Source organism: Peromyscus californicus, unplaced genomic scaffold (assembly GCF_007827085.1).
Source record: "Peromyscus californicus insignis strain IS unplaced genomic scaffold, ASM782708v3 Scaffold_3__1_contigs__length_106647218, whole genome shotgun sequence".
Classification (NCBI taxonomy): domain Eukaryota; kingdom Metazoa; phylum Chordata; class Mammalia; order Rodentia; family Cricetidae; genus Peromyscus; species Peromyscus californicus.
Window position 1 is genome coordinate 28,617,735 of NW_026294551.1, and position 17,866 is coordinate 28,635,600.

A 17,866-nucleotide genomic window follows, 5' to 3' on the forward strand; every position below is an offset into this window, starting at 1 on the left:
GGCTCCCGTGTGGGTCGGGGTGGAAGGGAGACAGGACAGTGGTCTACAACCTTCTGAATATATGTGTTGGAGTGGAGTGTTCTAGAGCAAAATGGCTGCCTGCAACCCCGGGTGTCCTCTCCCCCAGCAGGAACTGATGAGGGGGAGGTGAGCATCTGGAGGGTGTGGCTCTGGGTGGAAATTGAGTAGAATGGCAGAAAGGGGGTCGAGCCCAGGCCCTGTCTAGAGCTCAGTTGGTAGAGTGCTTTCCTAGTATGCATGAAGCCTGGGTTTGATTCCTAGCGCTGCATAAACTAGGCTTGGTGGCTCACAGCTGAAATCCAGTACTCCAGAGGTCAGGAGTTCGAGGTCACTATCCTTGGCTCCATAGTGAGTTCAAGGCCACCCTGAGCACTAAATAAAATAAACAGAAAGGCAGCGACCAATCTCCTTGCAGATGGACAATTTGAGGAGGTCCCAGCCCCTAGGAGGACAGGCCTAAGGGACAAAATCCAGTGGCAGGAGTGAGCTGGTCAGCGAGAGCTCAGTGGGCATTTGAATCCGTCTAGCATTGGCCCCAGCTGTATGACTAAGGACTTGGGGGCCCTCCCCACCGTGTGTACTGGGGGTAGGGAGGGACGGGGACCCTAGTCAGAGTTTGGGATGGCATCTGGCCTAGGGAACCTTCCGAAAATACATGTGAAGAGGAAGCCTGCCTGACTTTTCTGCTCCCTTTGCCTGGCATGCACCTCGGGCAGTCTCCAGACTTGCTGACCTCAGAAAGTCCCACCCCTCTAGCCTTGTGCCTCTGACTATTTATTTCCTGCAGAAGACTCAGGGTTTCACCCACTGTGTAGAGAGCAGAGGCGGCTCCACCCAGGGGCCCACCCAGAGGCCACAGGCTACCTACCCCCTGTCTACACTCTCATCCCCTTGTAGTGTAAGGGACGCGCTTGGGCCTGGCACACCTTCCCTCTGGGTCTGGAATCATCATCTTAGAACCAAAGGTGAAAAACTAGGAAAGCTCTGAGCCACCATCCAGCCCCTAAAGTCTTCCATCTTTGACACTACACCACATTCTACCCCTTCCTCCTGGGTAGAGGCCAGGAGTAGTCCATGGATAATTGTGACTTCTCCCCACCCAAGCCCAGGCTCACCAAGGGATAGACCACCGAGAAGCCCAGTCATCAAAGAGCCCAGGCTGCTCCCACATTTCCCTGGAAATCATTTAAAGTTGCCAGCACAGGAAAACGTCACAATGCGTCCCCCTCCCTCCTTCCCCCTCCCCTGGGCGCCTGCATACTATGCGTGGCTTTAATCCACCCTTGCCTAAATGGGCTGTAAGCTCCCTTTGTAGGTGGGGAGGCTGACAGGCTCTCGCGGCCAGGCAAGGGCAGGGCTGGGTTTGGAATTCTGGACAGGCCCACCTATTCCAGCATCATGGCAAAGTCCCTGGATTGCCTTTCTCCACATCTCTGCAGTGTGAAACACCCAGGCGCCTCCATTCAGGGCCTGACTCTGTTAGCCAAACGAGTCTAGTGATGTCATCGTTGCCATGGAAACCCTCCCCAGGCGTCAGGCAGGACCAACCTCCCCTGTGCAGTTTCCCTTTGTGTGGACTTTGCAATGCGTTGCCAAGGCAGTGAGGCCTGCTGGGTGAGTTGGCACAGGGCAGGGAAGGCAGACAAAACCCCACACTGCATCCCAGCAACCGCCACTCACAACATGAGACAGGGGGCTACGTCTGCACTCGCTGGTCTGGGGCAGGGGGGAGTGCAGTGAGGCGGGTGGAGACCTGTTCAGGACCCCTTTGAGTATGGTTGGTGGGATCCTGTCACCTGGATCTGCTGGATCTGGATCTTGTGGAAGGGGCAGACCTGCTTGGCAGGGGGTGGAGAGGAATTGGTGGTTTGGCAGTTGGAGTGTGCAAGTCATTCTGAGAATCCCTGCAGAAGGAGGAGCTCCCTGGTGGAGCACATTCGCTGTGATCGGGCCCTCTGGGCTCTCGGAATCCTCACAGCAACTCTAGGGAAGGAAACAGGAGAAATGGGGTACCTTTTGTGCTTTGAGTTTTGTTATTTGTAGTGATTTGGGATTTGGGTTTCTTTAAGACACTAGACAGCTCAAGTTGACCTTGAACCTGAAATCTCCCTGTCTCGGCCTCCAAAGTGCTGGGGTTGAGGGTGTGTGCTGCTATCCCTGGCCTGTTTATTTATTTATTTGTATTTCTTATTATTGATGCTAAGCCTCATTTTGCAGTGGAAGACTCTGAAATGCACCCATAACTCTCCTGCTTGCCCATGGTCTAGATTCAAAATTGGGTGGCAGGGGTTGGGGGTGGGGTTCAAGGTCCTACCCTGTGGCTTCCTCAGTCTGGTTTGGCCCCACAGTCTGGAATCTATTAGTTTTAAAGAACGGATACTAGAATACCTTTGTAGAGTAATCCTGCTGTCTACCTGGCCCCCAACTCCCAGACCTAAGTAGGGCTTCGGCCAAGGGAGAATCACAGAGCCTACCCCTCCCCCTGACTGCCTACAGAAGCTCCAAAAACTATTGGCCAGTAAGGAAAGCCAGTGTCCTGGTCAAAGTCTACCAGGTCACCTCCATCACAGACTTCAAGCCACACCCTCTTTTGTCCTTCAAGCCACAGGGGCCTCTTTGGTCCTTGCTCACTTAAAAGGCTCCTGTTCCTTCCCTCTGTGGCTAGGTGGCCCTTGACATAGTGCATAAAATCTCCCCTCCCCCTATGCCCCTGTTCTTAGAAGTCTCCAGGAAGAAACTTCATGACCTTTGCTGGTAAATGGCAAAGCTGTGTGCTCCCAGCTGAAGACTATGGCCTTCCTGGGTCCACCCCCAGCCTTCCTGTTTTCTCGGCCATCTTCTGGCTTCAAGGCTACCTTCCTCTTAACTTCCCAGAGGGCAGAAGGGAGGACTCCAGCTCTTCCATCTTGTGAGCTAGGCTACCCCTTCAGGCTGGGAGGAGACTGGGACCCTGGAAGACCTGCTGTGCTGGGCCTGGCCTCCTCCTGCTCCACCTTTGCGTCTCTGTTGAAGGTCAACAAAGTCCAGTGACATGGGATGAGGGCTGAACTCACACCAGGGATGCTAGGAATGGTTGTGGGGTGATGGGCTGTGTGGCTCTCAGGCTGTCCTGGGTGTGTCTACAACCTGACAGCATCTGGCTCAACCATGACCCACCTCTGCCTGTAATTCTTTCATGAAGCAAGGCTTTCCTGCCGTTTGTATGAAGGCTTTATTTTTCGCCCTTCCAGAGGTTCCAAACAAGCCAAAAAGAACGAAGGGCAATGTATGAAGACCAGACAACTCACCAAGGCATCTGCCCGTACATCAGCGAGGGCAACACCTTCTTTGCTATTGGCAGCAGTGGTCAGCACCAGTACTGGCCCCTGGCACTGTGACAAATACCTTTGTTCCGTTTTCCAAACTTTCTGTACTTTAACACTGTGTTTTGGTAACAGACAATCCCAAGGAATGCTAGCCCTCCTCTTGAGAGCACGAGGCTTCCAGCCTCCAAGAAGGGAGGCTGGTATGAAGGTCAGCTTCATCCTCTTCCCCTCCCGATAGAGGAACAAAAGACCAGTGAAAAGGGACCCAGTGAGGCTGCCAGAGCTCAGAGTCCTGGCCTGGGACCCCCTGGAGACTCAGACCCCAGTGAGAAAATCCAGGATGACCAAGAAGCCTCAGGGTACCAAATGGAGAGCCTCATACAGGCCTTTGAATCTCTTTGGCACAGCAAGCCTGGAAAGTAGGGAGGAAGAAATGAGGGTACAGATTGTCCACAAGGATAGGGTAAGCCCTGTGAGGTGGCTTAGCCAGACCTCAGTTTAGTCGTCTGTAAATGGGGACAGGATGCCCTTTACACGAGCAGTTGGGAGGGTGTGTATTATTTTGTGTTTTTTTTTTTTTTTTTTTTTTTTTAAATTTATTTATTTATTATGTATACAGTATTCTGTCTACATGTATACCTACAGGCCAGAAGAGGGTGCCAGATCTCATTACAGATGGTTGTGAGCCACCATGTGGGTGCTGGGATTGAACTCAGGACCTCTGGAAGAATAGCCAGCGCTCTTAACCACTGAGCCATCTCTCCAGCCCCTATTTTGTGTTTTTTGAAAAAGGGTCTCATTACATAACGTGGATTGGCCTGGAACTCACTCTCTAGCCCAGACCGGCATTAAAATTTCAATCCTCCTGCCTCGGCCTCCTGAATGCTGGGATTATAGACATCCTCCACCACATCTGGCTCTGTTAAGGGAATTAAATGACGTAGGTGCCCTTAAGCCCCTGGCGGATCATGTCCAGCACAGACAGGGGATGTAGAAAATGCCGTGGAAAGCCATTGGCTCTTACTAGGGAATCCTCTCCCCATGAATGGGAGTTGTAAAATCTCCCCGTGCCGACAATCTGGGCAAGGAGCTCTCTCTGACTCAAGATTCAGCTGGAAGCTCTGGTGCTGAAGTCTGAGGCTTTCTGGATTTTGTGAGGATCCCTCAGGGGCCTAGGCTGTCCTGCCGCAGCCAAGCAGCAGCCTGCTGGAACAAGATGGATTATGGTGAATCAGATGGCAAAAAAAGCCCGAGAAGGTCAAAAGAGGCCCATGTGGCTTGCAGTTTCCCTTCTAAATGTTAGCATTGACCTTGCTGAAATAACACCTTTGCATTTCTATTGGGAACCTTTCTGTGGACTGATTTCTTCTAAGGGTTTAATGGTGGGAAGCTGGGGCCCTATGGGTGACCCTAGGTGGCACCAGGCAGGTGGTATCAAGTATATGTGTTCTGACTAGCTGGATCTGCCCACAGAGGCCTTCTCAGGTCCCAGTGGATCGATCTGAGATTTGGCCACCATCTGAGGCATGGGGTCCTGCCAGCAATAAGAAAAGAGCCTGTAGGAGGCAGAGGGTGTCCACTGGCCCCTGGACAAGCATGGCAAATATATGCTTTAAAGCTTTGTGTTTGGGATTGAGGAGTGTGTATAGGGAGGTGTCTCCAAAACACCCTCTCCAGGAAAGCCTAAGGTGGTTAGGATTTCAACTCACTTGTCCTTTCCATAATCCTTGCATTTGATTTTTTTGTTTTGTTTGTTTTTTAAGACAGAGTTTCTCTTGTAACAGCTCTAGCTATCCTGGTATTCCCTTTGTAGACTAGGCTGGCCTCGAACTCACAGAGATCTGCCCACCTCTGCCTCCACGCCCAGCTTTGTCTTTGATTTAACTAAACAGGAGCCAGGCTGGGTAGACAGGATCATGATTTTCCATTTAGCAAGCTCTGGAACTGTGGCTTTACTTAGTCTAGATTCCACAGAGACTAAATTCCACGCTTAGGAGCTGGGACCACTGTAAAGCAGGTTTCCCAAGGCACTGTCTCTTCTGAGAGTCTCTCTGAGGAGCTGGTGGAATTTCTTTCCCTCTGTAAATTTTCTTATTTACTTGCTTGTTTGTTTCCAAATAGGGTCTTGCTGTATGACAAATGCAATTTGGATGTTTGTGGATATGGTTAAATTGCTCTTCGATAACAATACATTTATATGCATACCACCACAGTGAGTTTTGAGGCAGGGTCTCTCACTGGCCTGCCACTGTTTAGCAAGCCCCAGGGATCCGCCTGCCTCTTCCTCTCCAGCCCTGGGATTACAAACTGGAGTTACCCTACCTGACATCTTTTTTTTTTTTTTTTTTTTTTTTTAATGCTCTCAAGTAGCTCTCAGACCGGTTTAGAATTCAGCTTTGTGGCTGAATATGACCTTGAACTCCTGATCCTTCTATTTCAGCTTCCCAAGCTGTGCCATAATATATATACAATTTAACTGTCACACAGGCTCCATTTTAGACCTAAGACAAGAAACCCAAAAGAACAAAAGATAAACCATAACCCATGAATATCATTCGCTGTGGTGTTTTTTGTTTGTTTGTTTTGTTTTGTTTTCCCATATTGCCGTTCATCTTGACCTGTAGGAGAACCCAGTTTCCTTATTTCTCTAGCACAGACTTCACATTTCTGTCTTTAAGAAACATTTTAGGAACTGGAGAGTTGACTCAGTGGTTAAGAGCAATGGCTGCTCTTCTCAGGGACCCAGGTTCAGTTCCTCATATAACTCCAATTCCAGGGGATTAGACACCTTCTTCTAAAGGCATCAGGCATGCACATGGTACCAAGACATACAACACATAAACACTCATACACATAAAATAATAAAAAGTCTCAGCGTGCATGAGGAAGGCGAAAGGTAACCATGCAGCTTGTTATCTCCTTCCCACTTTATATGGGTCCCGGGGATCGAACTCGGGTTGCTGGATTTGTGTAGCAGTCATCTAGCCATCTCCTCATCCTTCCCATGTCTAAAAGACAGAGACATCTTTTAGTTGACGTGTACACATATGAGAACTGCTATTACTTTTTCACTTACATAAAAAAAAAAAATCTCTTGGTAAGTAAAAGATGAATTCTAGAACCAAGGAGACAGGACAGACCACATCAACCAAGATGCACTAAATCAGCAGCGTGACTTTACGCACTGCCCTTTATATCTCTGGCTGTGGCACAATAGGCTGTCCGAGGACGAGCCACAATAATTCAAAATCCCTGACAGCAGACCACTCCCATACAGGGTGGCTGGTCAATGACAGCTGGCCAATGAGGCTAGCCTTAATACAAACCAAAACAGTAGCAGCCATTGCTCTAGACGGTCTAGGAGGAAAGGGAGGGAAGGAAGTAGACGCTTGCTTAATGAGCACCTGCCGAGGGCTAGCCTGGTGTGATGGGATTCGAGGCCCCAGACTGAAAGGAGAGCCTAAAACTGGATGTGGAGGTAGATAGCTGTAATCCCAACACCGAAGACAGGAGGATTGCCATGAGCTTCAGGCCAGCCTGAGCTACACAGTGAGTTCGAGGCTTGGCAGGCCTACAGAGCAAGACCCTGTCTCAAAAGACCAAGGAGAGGGGAAGGAGAGGGAGAAGAAGAAAGGAAATAATGGGGAAGGTTGGTGGGGTCGGGGGTGGAGGGGGATCACGGTGGCCATATTTGCATTCTCAGATCAGGGCTGAGCTTGAGCCCAGGAGACAAGGGCAGCCTGGGCAGTAGAAGCTGGGTGGGTTTCCTTCACCTCCACCATGGAGCACTCAGAGGTGAGAAGAGCTGCCTGTGTCTGTGCCTGGAGGAGAGGGGAGGACACTGGGACCTTGTCCCAAGGAAAAGGAGAGAGGGGGTGGGGGTGGGGCTGAGTTTATGTTTCACAGCACTGAATTCAAGGGATGAGGGCTTTCAACTGAAGAAGTGAAAATGGCCCAACTTGTATTTTTTGCTTCTTGATTCTGTAATGAATAGGCTGGAGTAAGATTTTTAATTTTTATTTCAAGAAGTATCAGAGTTGAATGTCTCTTATTACACACCTCTGGTCAGATGTCTGGAGTCCCTGGCATCATACCTCCTGGGTCAAAGACGGTTGCTCAAACCGTACCAGCCTCACAACCTCCTAGAGGGCGGTCAAAACCCCAGCTCGGCCCCACCCTGGGGATTCTGATTCAGTCAGTCTCTGGTGAGTGGAGAGCTTGCATTTCTAACCAGCTGCCCCAAGATGTGACGTCGTCGGTGCTCTTCTGTGCCTAGGAATTACCTGTGTGGCTCTCTTAGGGAGGCTAGTGCTTAGCTCCTGCCCAGGCTTAATGAGCCTGGTGCAGCCGGGACATCAGGATTTCTGAAGGTGCTGGCCAGCTTGTGAAGTCTGAAGTTTACAGGAAGAGGCACAGACACGATTAGGGTCCCTTAGAATTCACAGACAACCTCCTTAGTCTCTTCCACAGGGGCCTGCCAGACAAAGCATCTCAGAACAAAGGGATGCCTTGCCCAGCCATCTTCCCACACTGTGACTTGATCTTATTGATTTACATATCTAGAAATGGTCTTATATAGCTCAGGCTGGTCTAAAACTGTCTACACAGCTAAAAGTGACTTTAAACTCTTGGTCTTCCTGCCTCTCTCTACCTCTCAAGTGCTAGGATTAGAGTTGTGAGCCACCTCACCTGGTGTCTACAGCTGTGTCTTTGAAACAAAGCGAAACTATTAGTTTGAGACAGAAAGGTGTGGACCGGCCACTGTTCCAATTAGGCGTCATGCTGTGCAGCTGGTGTCCTCTAGGTAAGCTTTCCCTGTAGAGCAGTGGTTCTCAATCTGTGGGCCGTGACCCCCATGGGGGTGGCATATCAGATATTTACATTACAATTCATAACAGTAGCAAAGTTATAGTTATGATGTGGCAACAAAATAATTTTATGGTTGGGGTTCACCACAACGTGAGGAACTGTATTAAGGGGTCGCAGACCTAGGAAGGTTGAGAACCACTGATCTAGAGGCTTCTGCAAGCTGCAGTCAGGCATGGCCACCTCCTTAGGTAGCCACTCACCTATCACCTTGTCATGGTCCCTACCAATGCCTAGTATGCCAACACTGCTCCCCTGCAGTGGCCAGGATGGTTATTGGTTTTAGCTGCTTTGTACTGTGTGTCTGTGTATAGTTTATGTGTAACGTGTGCATGTGTGATGTGCATGCACATATGGTATCTGTATGTGGTATATGTGTATAGACATGTATGTATGTATGTATATGTGTTTGTGTATGGTATGTGCATGTGAAGTGTGTGTGTGTGTGTGTGTGTGTGTATGTATGTGTGTGTGAGGGAGAGTAATGAGGTCATGCCCTGTCTTTAGGGAAGTAGATCTCCATCATCTGTCATCTAACCTAGAGTCTGTCACTGACTTGGAAAGGGAGGAGTTGGACAGCTAAGCTCTCTCTGTGCCTCAGTTTCCTAGTGTGCAAGGTAAAAGGATTGGGCACGCCGAGCTTAAGGGCTTCCTGTTTTGGGGGTGAAGCCAAGAGTTATAAGAAGGGTCCTAAGTCCTAGGCAGGAGACATCTGGGCCCTGGGGGATGCTGAGGAGGAAGTATGGCTTATGCCTGTTCTGACCACAGGCCTGTGACACTCCCCAGTTGCCCAGAGCTGGGCTCTGAGTCCCCGCCCGCCCACAGGCTCAGACTCACATTGTCCCTGTACCCACTCTGGTGGCAGCCCTCAAGCTCTGGAGTTCAGTGGGCCCCGTCTGCAGCTCTGCATCTTCCTTGGCAGTTAGAGTTCAGGTAGATAACCAACCCACCTGGCCTCAGTGTTCCCATGTGTACAATGGGCTGGTAACGGGCAGGCTGCCACAACATCCAGCTGAGCTATAGCCTGGAAGGCATTTCCCTGTGAGTTGAAGTTGCTTGGTGGAGGGTGGGGGGTATCCAACAGTCACAATGAAGAGGAGACATTAAGTTGTTCATCTTGCCGAATCCCAGCCCAGCCTTGACATACACGTCTTGATAACAAGGACCCTATTCCCCTCTGAAGTCCCAGTGGAGCCCAGGTCCCTTGAAGTGGAAGTGTGGCCTAACCTGAGTTTACTGGATGTTTCTCAGGGTCCACACAAACATGGGGCCCAGGATCAGGCAGCCCTTGGCCCTTTGCAGTGCTGTGTACCCGAGTCAGACAGAAAATCCGCCCCTGCTGGACAACCTTGGCTAGGTTCATCTTTCTGAGTTGTGGTAAGATGGCAAAACTCCACAGGACTCTAATTTAAGCTCCACACAGGCGGTGTTCACTTTACCCATCAGGATATCTCCAGCATCAAGCACAGGGCCTGGCACAGAGTCGGTGACAAGGATTCACGAGTGACATTGTGTCGTCGGCACATGGAAGTCACTGTGCTGTCTCACATCTGACTCTCTGGATGTCTCTGTTTTGTTCCTGTGCTTTCTTGTGGCTCACCTGTGGGGACACACCCCAGGAAACTGAGACCTGGAGTCACCAGGCCTTTCATCATCACTCTTGGCTCCCACCCGAACCTCCCAGAGTCTGCCCCAGGGCCTGTCCCACATCCCCAACTGCTTCATCTACCCAGATGATCTCAACAGCCACCTACACTCACGAAGTCACCCCACCATTCATTCATTGGCACGCTTTAAGGAGTGGCTGCTGTTCACACAGCTCTTCCCCACGTGCCTGCCCGAGATGCCGCCACCTCCCTCTCATCATGGTACTGGGATGCTTCCTCCTGGACCACCTTGATGCTGCAGCTGCCAGCTTGCCCCACCTGGACTTACACTGGCTTCTTCTTCAAGGCTTTCCACTTCACATGGCTGGTGGCCCCAGCAACCCTACTCATCTGAGAAAGAAACCCTAGGCTGAACGCTGTCCGTGACACCCACACTTGACAGTTCCCTAAATGGTCTTCGCACCTCGTCCCTCCCAGCCCCTGTTTGGGAACACACAATCCCTTTGGGTTTCTACTCTGCACAGGTTCACCCTCCTGCCACACCCCACCCCCACATCCCCCCACTCCTCTCATACACACATCTTCCTGCTGCTCCCAGGAGGGTCCATCTCCTGTCTGTACTGATGCCTCTCAGTCGGCTGTCGATCTAAGCTCTTGGCGGGCACTCAAGGTTCCCATGATTTGGGGTCCTGCTATCTACCCAGCCTCTTCTCCAGCTTCCATAAAGCTCCTCTCCACTGCTATCATTCTACACCTCTCTCCTTACTCCTCCCACCCAGATCCATTTCCCTCGGGTAAACCCTTACCTTTCAAAGCCAGTTCAAGGTCACCTGTTCCAGGAAAGCCACCCACCCAGCCTAGATTACAGACTCTTCAGCCTGCTCCCCTATTACCTGGGTGTGACTTCCTTGTTGAGCTTGCCATGTTATTTTATAATTATTTGCTCTCTGTCTGGCTTCTCCATTAAATTATTAGTTTATTGGGGTCTCTGAGACCGTGCTTACTCTTGGCCGTACCCTCTGCACAAATACTCTGGCTCCGTGAAATCACTCCATTTAGTGTCTTAAGTGTACTACCTCGCTTTGTTGGTGGTCTTGTAGATCTGGAATTTTGGGAGAGCCAGGCACGTGGGATCTAGTATGGGCTGCCATAACCCTGAGTGTAACGTGGCTAGAGTCAGCTGGGCTTGTACTGGAGTGCTGTGAGTGGCCCCTGTCCAGGCAATCTCAGAGCACTTTGGACTTCTTACAAAGCCTGTCCCCAACTCCAGTGGATCTCCTACAATAGCTGGAAGGAAGCTTTGGGACATGGTGTCGTTTTTTTTGTTTTTTTGTTTTTTTGTTTTTTTTTGAGACATGGTTTTTCTGTGTAGTCCTGGCAGTCCTGGAATTCACTCTGTAGACCAGGTTGGCCTCTGCCTCCTGAGTGCTGGGATTAAAGGCCTGCACCACCACCACCTCGACTGACACGGTTTCATCTAGTCCCAGAAGCCAGGCAGTATCACTCCTCTGCATTCAAAGGGTGACAGCTGAGTTCCTAAGGTCAGTCCCGATTCAAAGGGAGAGGTGTTGTGGGGTATTTGTACACTGTGTGAAGATATATTACTGGGATTGGTTTAATAAAGAGCTCTATGGTCAATCGCTGGGCAGGAGGTATAGGTGGGACTTCCAGAGAGAGAGAGGAAGCAGGAGGAGATAATTGAGGTGCAGAGGAGACACCAACAAGATATGGAGGGAGCCGGACATACAGAATGAAAGAAAGGTAAAAAGCCACATGGTAAAAGTACATTAATAGAAACAGGTTCATTTAAGTTATAAAAGCTAGTTAGGAACAAGCCTAAGCTATAGGCCAAGCTTTCATAAATAAGAAGTCTCCATGACGTTATTTGTGAGCTGGCAGCCCAAAGAGAAATCTGACTACAGAGAGGGACAGAGATGCCACTTTGGACAGGTATTAAAGAATTTGCAGACCCTCTTTGAACCCATCCGGAGCTCACAACATAGGTTTGGTAGGGACAGCTGATAGATTTCCAAGTTGTTCCCCCCATCCTATCCATGAAATCATAATTCTCCCCTCCTGCCTCTCCAGCATCACCGTGACCCCAGCACTTTGAAGACTAGCAGGACAGAGTGACCTGATGGCAGAAGAACCCTGGACAACAAATCCCAGCCCGTGTCCTTCTGCCTGAAGCTCACGGATGTGTGGTGCTGGGACAAACCCCTCTCCTCGAGGGGATTCCGTTTCCTTATCTGGGTAGGGTAGTTGGGCGGCCTATTCTCCACCACCCTCCAGGCCATCCCTCCATAATTCCTATTTGTTTTCAGAAGGTGCTAGTCCTGCTGTCTAGCCCCAGGCTGCCCCTCAAACTTCCCTCTCTTTCGGCCTTTGCTTCTTATGGACAGGAGTGCACGGAGTACAAGGTGAGAAAATCACGTATGTTGTCCAGAAGTAGGAGGGGCAGGGACCAGAAGTCGGCAGCAGATCGGTGGCATGCATGATGATGCTGTGTTTGACCTGGTAACACACACACACACACACACACACACACACACACACACACACACACACACACACACACGAGCACAACCTGAAGTCCCTCCTGACCTCCCTTTTAGGCCTTGCCTGGGGTTCCAAAGGTGCTGCAGAGGACCTCCCTGGGTGTGCTTTTCTGGGTCTCTCCTGGAAGGGAGAGATGCTGGGCAGGCATCTTTGTGTTGTCTTTTAACACCAGTGACAGCTAAGTGTCCCGTGCTGCTTTCAAACTGGCTTTTGTGTCCGTTCTTGTCTAGTGCATCCTTTGGTCCTCGCTCCCCTCCCCCACCCTGTTCCTTTTTTTCTGCTCTATAATACGCCTTACAATGACTACCTCATTGCTCACTAGATGGTTCTCCGCGCACAACGCCACCAGTGCCACACATTTTCGGGGCTTCCAATGGCTTGTTATTCTGTGCAGTCTTGCAAGGGGAACCACCAGGGCAGTAAGAGTGCAGAGCCCTGTGGCCCCCGACCACGCTCCTGCTGTGTGTGCAGTGCTGTGCGCCTGCAGGACCCCCTTCACCCCCCACCCCCACACCCCTACCTGTCCTCTGTGAGCTGATGGGGACCAAGGCCACCGGTTCCAGCCGGCTTGCCGCTACCGATTACGTAACTGAACCCATGGAACCCAAATTAAAAGAGGAAATCATCCTCCCGCCGCTCAACACGGCTAATCCCTGTCTGTCTCTGCCCTGCACCCCCCCGCGCGCCCCCCCCACCGCTCGCCTCCAAAGGTCTTGAGCGCGTTCCAGATTTCTAATTTCGTTTGCTTATGCAACCAAAAATATGATGGTCGCGTTTCCCGGGGGTGATGGAGTCTGTACTCCCCGCTCCAGGCGCGCTAAAAACGGCAGCACCGAGCTGCTCGAAGCGGGGGCGACGCGGGCGGAGACGCTCAGTGGTCCCCAGCCTCCTCCTGATTCTCACTGCCCGCTGACTCCTGCCTGCCTGCGGGGCGCTGGGGATGGATGCATCTTTCACCCGAGAGCCCTACTCCCAACACCTGCTGGAAGACGCGTGTTGCAACATTGTGCATTCGGAAATAGGAGAAAAAGAAAAAAAGGAAAGGAAATAGCATGTCTCTCACCAGGGGAGGGAGGGATGAAGCAGACAAGGAATACACCGAGTCGCTGATTTAAAAGAAAGTAGGGTAGACGGAGACGCGTTGACGTGGATCCGATTGTTAATTTGTTTTTTAAGCAAGCAGAGGAAAGAGGGAGAATATGATTGTATCTGTGTTTTTAAATTTAAATCTGTAAACGGGGCTGGGGATGTAGCCCAGCTGCTAGAGGGTTTGGAGGCCTGGGTTTCATTCCTAGCACCACATAAACTGAACATGCTTGTGCACACCTGGAATCCCCGCTGCAGGAGGAGGAGGCAAGAGCATCAGGCATTCAGAGTCGTCTTCAGCTACATAGTGAGTTCGAGGCCAGTCTGGGCTACATGAGATCCTGTCTCAAAAGGAAAAAAGGATGGGGTGGGGGTGGGGAGGGCCTAGTAAGATGGCTTGTCCTCTGACCTCTACACAGTTCCTGTGGCATGTAGATGTCCAACACCTCCAATAAGTGTAAAACAAGTGGTTTTTGTAAGTTTATTTTATTTCTGCACATGCACGTGTGTGTGTGTGTGTGTGTGTGTGTGTGTGTGTGTGTGTGTGCGTGCGCGTGCGCGTGTACTGCTATGTGCCAAAGCATCCATGTGGAGGTCAAAGGGCAGCATTCGGAATTCAGTTCTCTAACGATTGTTGGCAAACACCTTTAATGGCTGAGCCATCTCCCCACTCACCCTTAAAAAATTTTGAAAACAAAATCTGTAAACGAAGTGGGGCATGCCTATAGTCCCAGATACTGAGGAGAGCAGGGGGCACAAGGGACTCGAAAGTTGGGGGCCTGCCTGAGCTCCATAGCAAGCCCAAGGGCAAAACCTTGCCTTAAAATTGAAACAAACAAATCTAAAAAACAAAACAAAACTCAAGTTTAGTGGCACAGCATGGGAGGGGGGGAAATCTGTTTTTTTTTTTTTTTTTTTAAACAGGGTCTCTCTCCATACCCCTGGCTGCCCTGCAGCTCACTCTGTAGACCAGGCTGGCCTTAAATCCACAGAGATTCATCTGCTCCACCTCCTGAGTGCTGGGATTAAAGGTGTGTGCCACCATGCCCAAGAAGATATAATGAATTATTAACATGGTAAATTATGCTCTGGGAACTAAGGTGAGAGGTGGAGAGGATGAAGTAAATCGTTTCTACTCGTTGTATGATTTGCGTCCAAGAGCCCGTGTTTGTATGGTCCTGCATAATTTTCAGGATTTATTTTTACTGTTAAGGAAGAAGAGGGAACCTGGAGCCATCTCAACCCACTTATTCTCTGGAAGTAGTGTTCAGATTAAGAGTGGACTGGCTTAGCCGGGTGGTGGTGGTGGTGGTGGCGGCGGCGGCGGCGGCGGCGGCGGCGGCGGCGGCGGCGGCGGCGGCGCACGCCTTTAATCCCAGCACTTGGGAGGCAGAGGCAGGTGGATCTCTGTGAGTTCGAGGCCAGTCTGGTCTACAAAGTGAGTTCCAGGAAAGGCGCAAAGCTACACAGAGAAACCCTGTCTGGAAAAACAAAAACAAAAACAAAACAAAAGAGTGAACTGGCTGGTGCTGGGAGTGGTGGTGTGAGCCTTTAGTCAGCACTCAGGAGGCAGAGGCAGGCAGATCTGTGAGTTCGAGGCCAGCCTGGTCTACAGAGCAAGTTCCAGGACAGCCAGGTGCTACACAGAGAAACCCTGTCTCAAAAGAAAAAAAAAAGGGCTGGAGAGATGGCTCAGAGGTTAAGAGCACTGGCTGTTCTTCCAGAGGTCCTGAGTTCAATTCCCAGCAACCACATGGTGGCTCACAACCATCCGTAATGAGATTTGGTGCCCTCTTCTGGCCTGCAGGTGTATATGTAGATAGAACACTGTATACATAATAAATAAATAAATCTTTAAAAAAAAAAAAAAAAAAAAAAAAAAAAGAAAAAAAAAAAGAGTGGATTGGCAGGAAGGCATGAGCTCTCTCTACCGCAGCCCTACTCGAGGGGATGTTTTGAGGTCTCCTGTCCACCATGAGGCTGCCTGGGGCCTGGGACTGAGGTAGGCTAGTGTCTAGACCAGGCAGGTACAATGCTGAGGGGCAGAGCTTCTAGTCCTGGGGAAAGGTGCTTCAGTCTTCCTCCTACATGCGGCTCTGGGTTTGAAGTAACGAGCCAGGGCGCTTCCTCTTTGAGCCCGGGCATCATCTGCCCTGACAGCTTGGCCAGGGCCAGTGGAGGAGGTGTCACTCCCCTGCCGCTTGGAGGCTTGGGGTACTGAATGGTGCCCCTGGTGTGGCTCCCCAGAATATGGTCAGGGTTCCCTGAAGTCCCAGATGCCGAGTGCCAGGAGGAGCTTCCCGAGCTAGAGTTCCCCATGGCTGAGCTGAGCCTGTCTACACAGCACTAGCCAACCAGACATCGGGACACAACCTCACGGTGGGGGGAGGGATGGGTCACTGGGCCATCTCCAAGACACTGCAGATTTCCCCAGTCCACCAAGGTGTTACCATTTCAGATCTGGCTCCAATATCAAATAATCCTTGGAAGTCCCTCGCCAAGCTAACTTAACCTGGTCTCTTCGCTTCAGACCTTTTCAGGACCTTTCATGATCATCTCCATGAAGGTGTGTCAGATACAGCTTTCAGTAAAAGTGCTTTGACTCAGGAGGCTGGCTCTTGTGGGAAGCTCCAAAACACTGAGCTAGGGGTATGGGGGCACAGGCACACAGGTGCGAATTCTGGAAATCTTCAGGTGAGCATGAGTAATTCAAGGTATGAGAAAAGCAGAGGCCAGCTCACCTGTGAGATACGAAGGACGCAGCCATCTTGCCGGAAGGATGTGGATGTGGGCCAGGGCGGCAGGCTTGCCAGAGCAGGTGTGTTGGGGCCACCTTGACTGTGGGCATAGGCATACATGTGCACATGCCGAGACACATACCCGAGGAGACACACTCAGGGTCACATGCAAGCAGATGCCCGAACGACGTGTATGCAGAAGCATGCACACATCTTTTGGAAGCCTCTCCCCCACCAAAACAGAAGAGCAGCCATCACACATGCACCACACCCACACAAACCCATGCACCATACAAGCTCACACTTAAAATGGCAAGGAAGCAAGTCACAATGCAGTGCAAATGGACACACACACACACACACACACGCACACGCAAACGCACACACACACACACACACACACACACACAGAGCCACAGTTTGGAGCCCAAGCAAGCACAGACAGGTACATTGCATGCAATACCAACTTGTGCACACTGGGGCTCCTTCCAGATGCTGGAGCAAGGGGACATGTGTGGACATTCAGGTAATGTCACGTGTGTGCATTCAGGTGGCTGCATCCTCACAGCATGTCTAAAGCTTTGGAAATGGGACCCTGGGGTGGGGGTGGAGTCTTGGTTTCTAGGGGAGCTGGGGGACTCAGGAGCATGTGGAACACTTCCCAGGGGCATTTATCCTTTGAGTATTTTTATCCCCGGCGCTGGAATGTCACACAGTCACTGGGTAGTTTTAGTACTGCTACCACAAAGGGGGATGGGTGGCTGGGTTAAGGGTACCCCTTGTTGGCCCCCATTGCATACACCCCAATGTTTTCTCCTCCAACATGTCAGATCTCCTAGAGGCCTGCCCAGGCCACCAGCCAAACAGGTTGGGTAGAGCACCTGCCCGGCCTGTGTAAGGCCCTGGGGTCTATCCTCCACACTATGAACCAGACAACAGCAGATGAAAAGCAGCTGACAGACACCTGGAGAGGGGCGGACTGCTCCCAGCCCACAGTCTGGATGGCCTTTCTTAGGGCTCAGCTTCTCAGAGCACTGTGGTTCAAGGCCATCTTTCTATGCCTGGTTGTGGCCCCATGTGGGTGGCACTCCCCAGCTGCCCTGCATTTACACAGCATTTTCCACACTGCCTGAGCTGTCAGAAGATCCAGGCAAGCCAGTGGATTTCCAAATCTATTTAATCCCTGGGTTCTGACGCACCCAGTTCACCACCAAGCAGGATCTAGTGCCCACAGATCTGATGTCAGAGGGAAGGAGTGGCCTCCACTGGCCTTGGCATCACTCCAGCCCTCCTGCCCACGTGGCAGCCTGGCAGAGACAACACAGAGGAAGAAATGCCCCAAAGCCTTTGCCTCTTGAATCTCAACCATTTGCTGGCCTGCAAACATCTGCACAGGCTAGAAAAGGGCAGTGAAAAGAGTGACATGGAAAAGCGATCAGAACTCACAAAGAGAACCGAGCACTGAAACACAATCTTCTGTTTATTTTACCACAATAGAAAATGTATTTAGCCACAGGGGGAACTTGGAAAAGCTAACAGACTATCTGTGGAAATTTATCATTCAACAAATATTTATTGTTAGACTGACTGAAGTTCTGGGCACACAGCAGTGGACAGACAGAAACCTTTAGGGAGAAGGTACAGGTCATAGAATATCTAAGGTTAATGTACAGCAGTTTAAATG

The 17,866-nt window shown here is 50.8% G+C and overlaps 1 long non-coding RNA gene across 5 annotated transcripts; it reads left to right on the forward strand.

The window, feature by feature from the left end:
• Positions 1–1,565: 1,565 nt before the first annotated feature.
• On the forward strand, positions 1,566–14,761 carry LOC128122752 (uncharacterized). 5 transcript variants are annotated; one of them, XR_008222485.1, is made up of 5 exons: positions 1,566–1,635; positions 11,172–11,340; positions 11,888–12,003; positions 12,124–12,219; positions 14,658–14,761. It is a non-coding gene; the product is annotated as an uncharacterized LOC128122752 (long non-coding RNA). The 5 variants fall into 5 exon arrangements; XR_008222483.1 differs by having other exon boundaries at positions 11,888–12,219; XR_008222484.1 differs by lacking the exon at positions 14,658–14,761 and adding an exon at positions 12,681–12,864 and having other exon boundaries at positions 11,888–12,219.
• The last annotated feature ends 3,105 nt before the right edge of the window (positions 14,762–17,866 follow it).